At 36.9% G+C, this 12,595-nt stretch overlaps 1 protein-coding gene across 4 annotated transcripts in view; it reads right to left on the bottom strand.

Moving 5' to 3' along the window:
* BMP2K (BMP2 inducible kinase) overlaps positions 1 to 12,595 on the bottom strand; it is a 133,501-nt gene that overhangs the window by 7,898 nt on the left and 113,008 nt on the right. The gene's annotated exons all lie outside the window — the stretch shown is intronic.

Below are 12,595 nucleotides of genomic sequence, written 5' to 3'. Positions count from 1 at the left end.
CTGAAGGTTCAAAGAAAAATTATTATAGCTTTCTAGTACATTTCAAGAACCATTTGCACTGAACAGTATGCACTAACACGAAGCATTACAAATCCCTCATACCAGTTCGCTTAGAGGAAGATATAGCATCAATTCTTTGGTCATTAGGCTTAGGGAATGCACTTGTCCTCAACTAGATGGTTAAGTCCTCTAGTGCAGAGAGATTTCCTGGTCTCTGTACCCTACACACCACCTACTCATAGGCCCTCAATGCCAGCTAAGTTTTAGTTACAGTACCCAAAGAGTACTCTGAATATAGAACACAGATCAATTTTCTTCACCTTCAAAATAAGATTATTCAACGAATCGCCTCTACTCAGAATCCCACATTTACCTGCTTGTATTTCTACTCCATTATAAAATTTTCCCAAAAAAGATCAACAAGCATGAATAGCTTGTCTGCTCAGTTAGATGTTTCACTGGAATTTTTTAAATTAGCATTCTGGTTTCCTTATAAACGAGTATCTTATTAGATAGGCTAACATGAGTGCATCCCCACAATCTGATCAAAGCCAAGGACTGGGTACTGAACTGAGTGAGAGTGTACCAAGGACACCTGCCTTCTCAAGATGACCTATATTCCTTTAACTATCATATCTTTACTACTAAACATTACATTAAAAGCATGCTATCTTAAAAAAAGAAAAAACTATCAGTATGTTCACTGTATGACGGGTAGTGAAACTGCATCAAATAAATATAGTGCTTTACAATTTCAATGTCTGGTATATAACAAAGAGTGTATTTGTTACATGAAAATATAATGCCCTCCCAATACAGTAGTGTATTTAATTGATTTTCCAGAGGGAGGGATCAATCTGAACTGATATAACCACATAACCAATCATCCCTTCCCTTCCTTTGACTAAGATCAGATATTTTCAAAATAATTAGGGTTGGAAGTATAGTCTGTAGCCAAGAAAACTAATCAGCTTACAATGGAAGGACCATTACTCTCCTGTTACTAACATGGTCCCTATGGTATATGACACCTCTGAGTTCTTACCTTCTCTTTGAAAATCAGCACCGTTGTCTTCCCACCTCTCTAACTGTTCCTTCTTGGTCATATTTGTAGAGACTTCTCTTTCACTAACATCTCTGTATACATGTATGTTCCCCAGGATTCTGTCCTCGGCTTTTTTCCTCTGCGTGTCTTCCCATGTTCTTAAATAGTTGTATGTTAATTGCCACATACACCATCATGACTGAATCTCTAATAGTGACCATGAATACTCAGTCATCTAATAGTTGGGAATATATATCGTACCATTACTTCAAATTCAATAATTCAAAAGAGAGATCTTTCCTCTTAAAATGTGCTCCTCACCCTTCCCTCTGAATTAATGAACAATACTTCTGTCAACTAGTTCTGCAAATCAGCAAAAATCTGGAAATCATCTTCCTTCCTCACCAGTGTTTTTAAATTCTCTTATATCTGTTCCTTCCTCTTCCTCTGCCAGTTGTCTATTTAATTTCCTCTATCCTTGTCTGTCTGTCTCCAGTACCATGTCCATCAGACCGCTCCTCTCCAGTGCCACCAGAATGACTTTTCTGAAACATTACATAGCTCAGCTTAAAACTGTTCAGGGGCTCTCTGAAGTCCCAACCCTTAGCCCAGCACAGGGTGTCCTTCTCAATCTGGATTCTGTCCTACCACATCTTTAGCCTCAGACCCTGATGTATTCTTCATGGGTATTCTTCATTATTGCCACACCCAGCTTGTCCCTACTCAAACTCAGGAACAGATTCAAATTTTTAAAAAGTTTTTGGGATATCTTGCTATCCAACCTCTTAATGTTTGCTATCAGAAACTGCAGAACCTAATAGATTTGGGTTTCCTGCTGTTTTAACATCTCATACAACCTCTTGGTAAAAACATCCTTCTAGTTTCCTGCTCCTATCTGACTTGCCTAGTGGTCCTGGCTATATTCCATGCCAGAGCCCTTCAAAGACACCCCTTGAAAAATACCCATATTTGGGGGTCCTAATGAACTCAGTACAAGCCTAAATTGTAGCAGCTACTGTACTGTATTATAATTATTGGTTTACTTGTCTGTTTTCCCTACTTGATTATGAGCTCTTAGACACAGTCCTATTTATCATTTACCTCATTTATCATTCCTTTCTACCCTAGCAAGTGTTGAATCAATATTTGTTGAATGAAACAATAAGTGACTACTCTGAGCTCATAGCTATAGACACATACTCAGTATACTCAGAACACAATAAAGAAAGTAACATTAAAAAAATGAACTCTTTACACTCAGTCACTGCATTTTTAATTTAACAATACATTTTTATAGGGCACTTTCCTACATGCTATATGCTGATCATACATTAATGAATAAAATAAGTACAGTCTCTGCCTTCAAGAGTTTATAATCAAGTGTGGGAGAGTATAAATAAACAAATTGTGACGGGCTCTCTGAAATAACAGAGCAGTGGTGCAAGTCATGGGGACGGGGGAGGGGGGAGGGATACATAAACCTACAGTCAGCAAAGGCTTCCCCTAAGGAGGATGGTCCTTAATGAGCCAGCTATGCAAAGGACAGGCAAAAAGCTGCTCCAAGGAAAAGCTATGGCATGTGTGAAGGCCAATGCAGAAAGAGTTGGCATGTTTGGGGAACTGAAAATAGGTCAGTGTAGCTGGAGTACAGTGGCAAGACTACCATACAAGATGAGGTAGGAAAGAGAGGGGAAGGACCAACCTGTGAACGTCCCTTTAAGGCCATTATAAGGAGTCTGGATTTTGTGCTAAGTTCAGTGTGTAATGGGGAAGCCATTACAAGGCTTTATTTAAAATGGGTGTCATGTTCAGATTTATATTTGAAACATAACTGACCACTGGGTAGAAAAAAAGGCTGAAGAGAGAGGTATAAAAGTGAGGAGATCAGGGAAGAGGAAACTGTAGAAATAAAGCCAGAGATTCTGGTGGCCTGGATGACAGTGGGGGCCGGGCAAGTAGAAGTGAAGAATTAGAGATTGAGGAGGGAAACTCTGGAAGGATGGTAGCGCCATTAATGCAGACAGAAGAGTGAGTAAAGAATAAGTTGGAAAGTAGAGGAAGATTTCAAGAATTTAGTTTTGGGGTGCCTGCGTGGCTCAGTTGGTTGAGTGTCCGACTTCGGCTCAGGTCATGATCTCGCAGTTCGTGAGTTCGAGCCCCGCATCAGGGTCTGTGCTGATAGCTCAGAGCCTGGAGCCTGCTTCGGATTCTGGGTCTTCCTCTCTCTCTACCCCTCCCCCACTGATGCTCTGTCCCTGTCTCAGAAATAAATAAACATTAAAAAAAAATTTTTTTTTAATTTAGTTTTGAACACAAAGTTTGAGTTACCTGTGAAGCATTTAAGTACAATGGTTAGTTTTTGACTGGAGATGAGATTTGGGAGTCCTCACCTCCAGAGGGGTAAGTAGAGAGGGTTACAAGTCTGAAGGAAATCATTTAGGAAGTGAGTACAAAGCAGGAAAAGGGGACCCAACACTGAGCCCTCAGGTCTAATACATTTGGAGGTAAGCAGAGGAACCTGCAAAGCTACATGCAGAGTACAGAGAGAAGGACCCAAAACCAGGTGAGCGCAATGTCACAGAAGCCAAGAGAGGAGTGCTTCCGGAGACAGAGTAGACAACTGGGTTGGGTGAGGCAGAGAGCTGCAATGAACTGAGGACAGACAAAGGCCACTGGCTCTGGCTGGCACATGCACTTTGTCGGCAACCTTCAAGTGAGGAGTAGGGCTGAGGAGGAGGGGGAAAGAAGACACGGAGAATTCCATCAGGTTCTACTTAAGTATAATAATCTTCATCCATTATTCATCTGCCAGTTCTATGGAACAAGCCAAGAGCTAAATGTTGTATCTTTACAAATTTATAATAGGCTTATCTTAGATGCTAAGAGATTAAAACCAAATTAAATGCAGATTCTCAAGTTTGACTTCTCCTCCACAGAGCTTACTTCTGACATTAAAAACAAAGATTACTTTTAGATTAGCTGTAGAATTCATTTTCATGAATTTTTATTCAAAAGCAAAAAATGTAACAGCAAAGATTTATAATCATTCCTCGCTTTGGGACAGTTCCTCTAAGATACAGTTTAACTTACTACCTCAAGCTCCTTACCCATCCAGAGAGAGCCACAACGTGTACCCCCTCATGCCTGCTCAGGGACACCTCCAGCAACACTCCAGAATGCTTCCTAAAGTATATTCTGCAGAACGTTATTCCTATAATAAGAACTAAACAGCTCTGTGGTCCCAGGTACCTGAGTTTATAAAATGCTACACTATATAATGTGCCTCCACTTGGAAAATGCTCATTAAGGGTGCTGATAAGTCCTATGCAAAAGAATCTGCTTAATCTTATGAAACCAGGATTTCCCAAATTTGCTTCACTACAAACACTTGTATTCACAAGTAACACTATTAACTTCATAAACAATTTTGCAAAATGCACTCTGGGAAAATACTACTTCTACAATTTCTCTGGGAAATTCCATTTCTAGGGCACAGAGTGTCATTCCTAAAGATTTTCTGGAAAATTTAACAAGGACAATTTACAAAATTTAAAAGGACAGAGTCCTTTGATTGACCTTTTTTTTGGGCAGTTTATTTATTTTTGAGAGAGAGAGAAAGAGAACGCACGAGTGGGGGAGGGACAGAGAAACAGACAGAGACAGAGACACAGAGTCTGAGCTGTCAGCACAGAGCCTGACGCAGAGCTTGAAGCCACAAACCGTGAGATCAAGACCTGAGCCAAAGTCAGATGTCCAACCGACTGAGCCACCCAGGCGCCCCAACTTTATTTTTGCTATTCTTCTATTTTAATCCCAGTCTTCTAAATTAACTGTTTTCCTTTACCTAATTGGCCACTAGTGCTTTCCAAAACACAACTGTCACTTCCTACTCATTCTGTCTGCACTGTCCGCTTCTCAAAGTTGTATTCACAGAGATACAGATTTCTTGGTAATAAAGTGCTATATATAGATCTATTTTTTAGATTGTCAGTGTGAATATAAATTTGTGGGGCTTTTCATTTACCATTTTAAATGCATCTTTACAGGTATCAATATAGTCACTACTAATTCTGAAGCATAAAATATTGTACAGAGAACATTTTAAGATTTAACATTTACCTATGGAACTTTTGGGTTGTTTCTAGCTTTTCAGCATTTCAAATAGAACAATGATCATGCACTTTTTCCTTGAGAGGGGGAAAAAAAAAAGGACATTCTCCTCTCAATTTCACTTTATGGATTTACTGTTACTCCCTCATTATACATAATCAATACACAACTAACAAAGTTAACCCAGTGTCAATCTCTGACAAGATCATAGCTAAATACTCTAGTCTGTACCTTCACACATGAGAAAATATATAAATTATCATATTACAAGAGAATAATATGACAATAATAGGTTCTTCTTCTTAGGACTGTTGTAAAGAAAAGACTGAAGAATGCCCAACACAAAATGAACACTCCATAGTAAACTATCATCACCACCTCCAGAACAAGGCTACACTCAAATACCTCATCCACCACATTCCAACCTTCTAGCATCTTTTCTGGACTCAGTGCTTGACAGTGAAACTAAACACAAGGGAGGTGGAGACAAGTGCAATTCTGTGGCTAATTCAAGAAGAGTTAAGGCCCACTTTAGAAATGGCCAGAAAAGGGGCACCTGACTGGCTTAGTGGGGACAGCACATGACTCTTGATCTCAGGGTCATGAGTTCAACCCCCACACCAGGTGTAGAGATTACTTTTAAAAAAATGGCCAAAAAAAAATAAGGCAAACAAATGTATATCCACACACAAGGGTGCATACCAAATCCTGGAAACTATATCCCTGATTTTTAAATAGCTGTAGTTGGGTACATAATATAAGAATTTGAAAAAACTACTTTCAAAAAGACCAAGAAAAGTCACACACAACGATCTACGTATACCATCTTTGTGGTTTCAGATTACATCCCTGAAGAGTATGGGCAACTGGGGAAGTTTTCTGTTGTTATAAACAGACTGGTTTTATTTCTTTACTGGTCTCCCCTTTATAATACTAAAAATAAACAAGGATATTTATCCAAATTCCTTTTTCTCCCACATTCTCACAAGAGAATCATATGCAGCATACTAAGAGCAACGTAAATGTTAAGCATCATAAAAACACAATTTAAACACATGGGGTCATCTTCCCCCAGCACCACCTACTCAGGAAAAGTTAAATTCCAGGCTGGAAGTTACAGCAATCCTAAATAAGGCTTCACTTTCTGCAGTAAAACTGACCTACTTCATCGTCCCCTCTTCACTGTGAAACTATACACGAACTGAGAAAGAAATGGTAATTATACAAAATTAAAAATTATTTCAATATATTCTAAGGATTTAGTCCTACTCCATACGCATAAAAGACAGTGAAAATAATTACTACCAGCTGTAAAGTTGGTTATCAACTGTACAATATATAATACTTTAAAATGTGACTTCATAGCTAAGTGCCATCAACTGTTAAAATCTATTTCTTTGCCTAAACAGATTCTTGTAATTAAACAAAAAGAATTCAGATATTCCTACTGTTTGCTCCCAAGGCCAGATTGCATCTTCCAGTAACAATATTCCACATGTGATTCCAGCAATATTCCAGCAAATATTCCACATGTGATTTACTATGAAATTTAAATCGGGATTATTTCACTGCTTAATTTCCCAAAAGCATAGCCTAAATATGTTTCCTTATAATCCAATATATCCTAAATCCTAATAATCCCTATATTTGTAGAGATGTGTATTATTAACATTAAAAAAATGGCTGTTTTTCAAGTGGGTGGAAGGGGAGCTATAGTATTTAGAATAAGCACTAGGAACATGTAGTTAAAGCATAAACAAATCTCTAATATGTGCCCAGGATCATACCTCAGTTACCTTTTTCTATTAATTGATTTTGGTAAAATACTGTAAATTTTCTCAAAAGAGAACACTGACCAACTTTTATTTTTGGCTCTAAGTAGGGCTTTCTTCTCAAGCTAAAACAAGTAGAATATTTTGATGGCTCCTGGTCAGGATATTATTTCTGCTTTGTGTCTCTGAAATACAAACTATAAAAATTACAGCTTTTTGAGTGATCCTTATCTTTTGAGGTTGGTCTGATTGCTGCAAACAGCCAGAATCCAATCAGAGCCAAATCCTGAAAATAAAGGGAATGACTAAGATGGTGTAGATCTGGATACATTATTAAGAACAGCCATAAAGGGTTATGAAGTCTTAAATTCTCTTATATGTCACATAAATGGTCTCTCAGAGAAATTCCAAGTAAAGTGTTGGGGAAAAAAGTTACAACAATGGAAATCACTAAAGTGTCAAGAGAATTAGTACTTATTTACACGCAAAATTCTGCTGATTAAAGTTATTCTCACTCGCTACTATACATCATATACAATTTTAAGATAATAGTTCAGAGCTAACTAAAACAGTGCTTCAATTATTCAGTACTGTCCATAAAAAGCATTTACTAAATATCTAAATACCAAATGGACCATTTGGTAACTATTTACATAAAAATATATAGCATACTTCCCTTCCTTCACTGGCAGAGGATACGAAATGAAAGTGTCCTTTGATGACTTGGAACCCTGCATTCCTGTCTAACTCTCCATCTGTAAAGTAGGGAAAGCAATCGTACTTGCTTCGGAGAGTTGCATCAAGGATTAAAGTGCGAACACAGGTGAAGTGCGTACAACACCACTGGCATGTTGTACGTACTCAGTAAAGGGCTGGATTATTATTGCTGATGTAGAACACCATCATTTTATGATTATTTATGGGGCCTGCCATATGCTTCCACTGGTACTGAGAAATTAATCAGAGAGGATGGTAACTAATACCATCAAGTGCACAAATGCTGTGCCAAGGGTTTTTCATAGTCTCTCTTAACGCCCCACCATTAGGCTCCCACAACATTAGTGTAAACGTGCTTTTGTAAGGCTTGCTATGATCTTTCCCCTTCAACCTTATTAACTACATCTTCAGAAATGTTCCCTTGATCTCTCCATGTCAGATCACTGTCACAACTTCCTACCATTTCAAAGATATTATTACTATCCAGTGCTCATGACTTGGCTTTTCCCTTTCTCTTTCCATTTCTTTCTTTTGGTGACCTTAATCCTATTTCATATCTTCAACTATATCTTAAAACAAAAAACAAGAAGGGATTTTTAGAGATGTAGTCTTTTTATACATGACGAATTTGAAATGAGGAGAAAGTTGAATAACTTGCCAAGTTTAAGGCTATACACATGAAGGCCATATTGACTTCTCTGCTGATGACACTAGCTTAAAACCCTCATCTGTAAATTCCTCAGTTAAACTACCAGTAGAATATCATCACCAGCAAATATTCAATATAGCTTATAATAAACCCCCGACAAAATACAACCACAGACTTGTCTTGAATTTCTTTTGCATCTCTTTTACAAAGCTATGTCTAAGAAGTAAAGAAAGAAAAAAAAAGCACCATACTGTTTCTACTTCAGCAAATAGTGTTTTGTTGAACTGTACAGTAAGTATCTTGTGTTGAGTATTTTATAGTCTGTAGGTTTAAGATCTAGAAATACTATAAGACTTTATCACCAAATGAACACTCAACTTTACAAAATGCACAAAAGATAAACATCCAAAAAAGCCTCAATTTCATCATCTATAAAATAAGAACAATAATGGAACTTACCTGACAGAGCTAAACATTAAATAATATTCATTTTATTTAGTAAAAGCTCATTAAATATTAGGTCACGTGTGTGTGTGTGTGTGTGTGTGTGTGTGTGTGTGTGTGTGTGTGTGTGAAAAGAGATTACATTAGATTACTAAAGTAATGAACTCATTCATCAAGGTACTGTATGGCATACAAAGATAAATAAAGCAATTCCTGGCTTCAAGAAGCTTATCATTCATTTTAACAGTTGTGCAACTCACCTACTAATCCTGATGCTAGTGATCTGGAAAATGAGTAACCTGGTAAAAACAACTGGGAGTTCTAAAGAACAGGCCTAACTCACCAAATGAACTTAAGAACATGAATTAATTATCCATTCCATGCTTGAGTTTTTATAAACAGAAATTTCCAGATGTTAAAATTTCAAACACATAGTCTTGCACAGTCCAAGAAAAGATTTCAAACTCAAAAGCTAAAATTTGTAGTCAGTTTTAATATTTTCACGTATTTGTTATGGTATCCTATTTTAAAGAAATATTGCAAATAAAGTATTCTTGAACCACATAAATGAATCTTCATAAATGTTATCAAAAAATTCAAATGTCAAAAAATGTGTAGAGGGGGCATGTCTGCATCATACTATTCATATTATCACTCTTCTAATCAGGTTTCCATCTTTCAGAGGACAGCTTTTAGTTATAAAACAGGTGGTACATTTTTAATCATATAAGAAGCTTCTAGTTTCAAGGAAATTTTATTTTGATGTTCTTTCCTTTGCTATCAGATTATAGAGGATGAATGGCTTGAAACTGCTATTGTAATTACATGCCTTCTGTTGTCTCATCACTTCGGGTACAAGGGAGGGGCTATAAGACTTTAAAGCTCACTTTGAATTGGTAGCACACTGCCTGCCATCATTTCCTACCAATGTGCCATTCCAGGCCCAAGGATTAGTGGATTAGAGGCTTTATCAAAAATCTGTACTGTTTCTCTGAAGACAGGCCAAGTGACAAGGCTTAAGTATAAAAAGAGAATCATGCTAGTTGTGAACTGTGGCTAGTATTTCCCAGCCAGATTAAAAATGCTGTAAAACTGACATTTCTATTATGTTAGTGATATTGTAAATTGCTATTTGAAACAAGCCACTTACCATTTTTATTTGTTCAGCTGCTATTTACAGAAGAGAGTTTAGAAGCAGACAGAGCTGGATTCCTACTTATAAACTATCTGACCTTAACCAGATCATTGATGCTCTCTGAGCCTGTCTCCACTATATGTATGAAAGAGAATTCAATAAATAGTAGCCATTATTGCTGACATCCTGAAACAACAAAATTCTTGATCTTCTAGAATTACCTACTAGAATCTAAAAATATAAGAAATACCTGCATATCATCACTTATAAAATGACCTAGCATTTGAACTGACAACCTGTTAATAGTTTATGTCCCAAGAAATATTTGCTATAAATAATGTGGCTTTCCCAACCCTAAACTCAATTTAACCTCTTATTAGATAATGAGAACCATGAGGTAGATCTGAGACTTGGAAGACTAAGTTCACCAAACCTAATTAAAAATGCAATGCAATGTAAGAAATCTAAAATTTCAGTGACTTAATTAATATAGCCTATATGTCAACAAAATTCTTCAAATACTATATATTTCAGAAGTTGTATTTATTAAAATTAGGCAGTCCACACTTTAATTCACAGAGCCACACATCCTTTGTTGGTATACAGACTAACTAAAATGATGCCTTAGGGAGGGGTGCCTAGGTGGCTCAGTCGGTTGAGTGTCTGACTTCGGCTCAGGTCACGATCTCATGGTCTGTGAGTTCGAGCCCCGTGTTGGGCTCTGTGCTGACAGCTCAGAGCCTGGAGCCTGCTTCAGATTCTGTGTCTCCCTCTCTCTCTGCCCCTCCCCCACTCGTGCTCTGTCTCTCTTTCTGTCTGTCAAAAATAAATAAACACACAAAAAAAAGAAAAAGTTAAAAAAAATGATGCCTCAGGGAGATGGATGGGTGTGTGGGTTTGAGAGGGAAATGAATACTATGCTTTGAATACGATTTTTATGAGTACACTATAGTGAATACTGGTAATTAATGCTTTAATAAAAACAGAAATAGCAGGATTGAAACAGCTCTTGGTAGTGAAAAGTTTCAGATTCTACACTATATTTAAAGGTACCAGTGGTTAAGAGAATACTAGTTTACTATTACTGGAACTCTGTACTACTACTAGCTGGATAGCAGCTACAACTTATTTAACACTAAGATTTTGACTTTTGGTAAGTAGTAAAAATATTATTTAATAACACTACCAACAACAGCCACAATAACAACAATGCTGAGAATGTGCTTTGTATAACATTCTCTTCTTTAATTCTTTCAATAATCTCATCAAGTAGCCACTATTATCCCCAGGGTTTTTTTTTAATGTTTTTTAATGTTTGTTTATTTTTGAGAGAGGGAGATATGAGTATGAACAGGGAGGGGCAAAGAGAGAGGGACACACAGAATCTGAAACAGGCTCCAGGCTCTGAGCTGTCAGCACAGAGCCCGACGTGGGGCTTGAACCCACGAACCGGGAGCCACCCGGCCTGAGCTACCCAGGCACCCCTTTATTATCTCCAGTTTAAGATACAGACCCCCTCCAAGAAATGAGGCAACACCCAATATCACATGGTTAATCTGTAATAGAACTAACATTTATACCTAGAACTTTTTAAATTATAATTATGATATACCACACTACTAATAGTTTAGTAACCTGACATAAAAAGTAAATATAATTCCATAATTAAAATATCAACTTATGGAAGAAGATATTATCCTTATACACAGCACCAAATATATTCTTGAAATAATTATTTGACCTCTGCATAAATTGATATTTATAAAATTTAATTTGGCCCATAAGGAAATGTTTAAAAATAAAAAGAAAAGCTAGATTTCAATCATTTCAGAATGGTCTATCAAAATGTTATCTTAAGCTTCCAAAAAGTCTGAAAGCATAAACTAAGGCGCCAAATCAGAAAGATGTATCTATGTGAACAAACTAAGGGAGGCCAACTGACTGTACCAGATCTGTAATACATGCAGCTATTTAAAAAATAGGGGCAAAAAGGGTACTTTGGACTCTAAATAATAAAGGGTAGGGCATGGAGAATATTCCTCTAGTTGAAGCCTTTTTTTTTTTTTTTAAAGCTGGAATACAATGAAGCAATGCCTCAAAAATTCATAGGGAAAATTACGTCCAACACAAAATTATTTACCCAGCCAAATTATCAGTGAAGTGCTTGTGCAGAAAAAAATATATTTTTAGGCAGCAAAGTTTAAAACTTTTCCTCCCATGCATACTTTCTCAAGAAACTAGTAGAGGAGTTGCTTTACTAACAAAGAAAGAAAAGAGAGGAGACCCAGGAATGCCCAGAAGTCTGGAGCGTAGAAGAAAATACTAGGATGGTAAGTTATAGGAAGCAACCAATTCAGATTGCAGAGCTCCATGAGAGGTAACCAGGTAAAAATGAAAATGGTAGCCACCTTAAAATGGGAAGAAATTCATATTTCTAAATGGAGATGAATCGATGACAGGGTACATAAAACAATAAAGAAATAAAAACAGAAATTTTTATAAATGTAATTATAATTAACTCCAGAAAAAACAAAAACCGCATAGAAGAAAGGAAATGTAATCATGGTACACTGGAACATTGGTAACAAATATTTACATATTCAAAAAATGTACACACTGAACACTGACAACCAACAACTTTGTCAAAGCTGTACTGGAAGGCTAGGGGGAACAAAACGTGTGTGTGATTGTGTGTGTTTGGGGGGAGGGTAGAGTAGGGTTTT

Source organism: Lynx rufus, unplaced genomic scaffold (assembly GCF_022079265.1).
Source record: "Lynx rufus isolate CCGP_SWC_20201006 ecotype Redwood Valley unplaced genomic scaffold, mLynRuf1.p SCAF_3, whole genome shotgun sequence".
NCBI classification, from domain to species: domain Eukaryota; kingdom Metazoa; phylum Chordata; class Mammalia; order Carnivora; family Felidae; genus Lynx; species Lynx rufus.
This window is presented reverse-complemented; position numbering and strand designations above follow the sequence as displayed.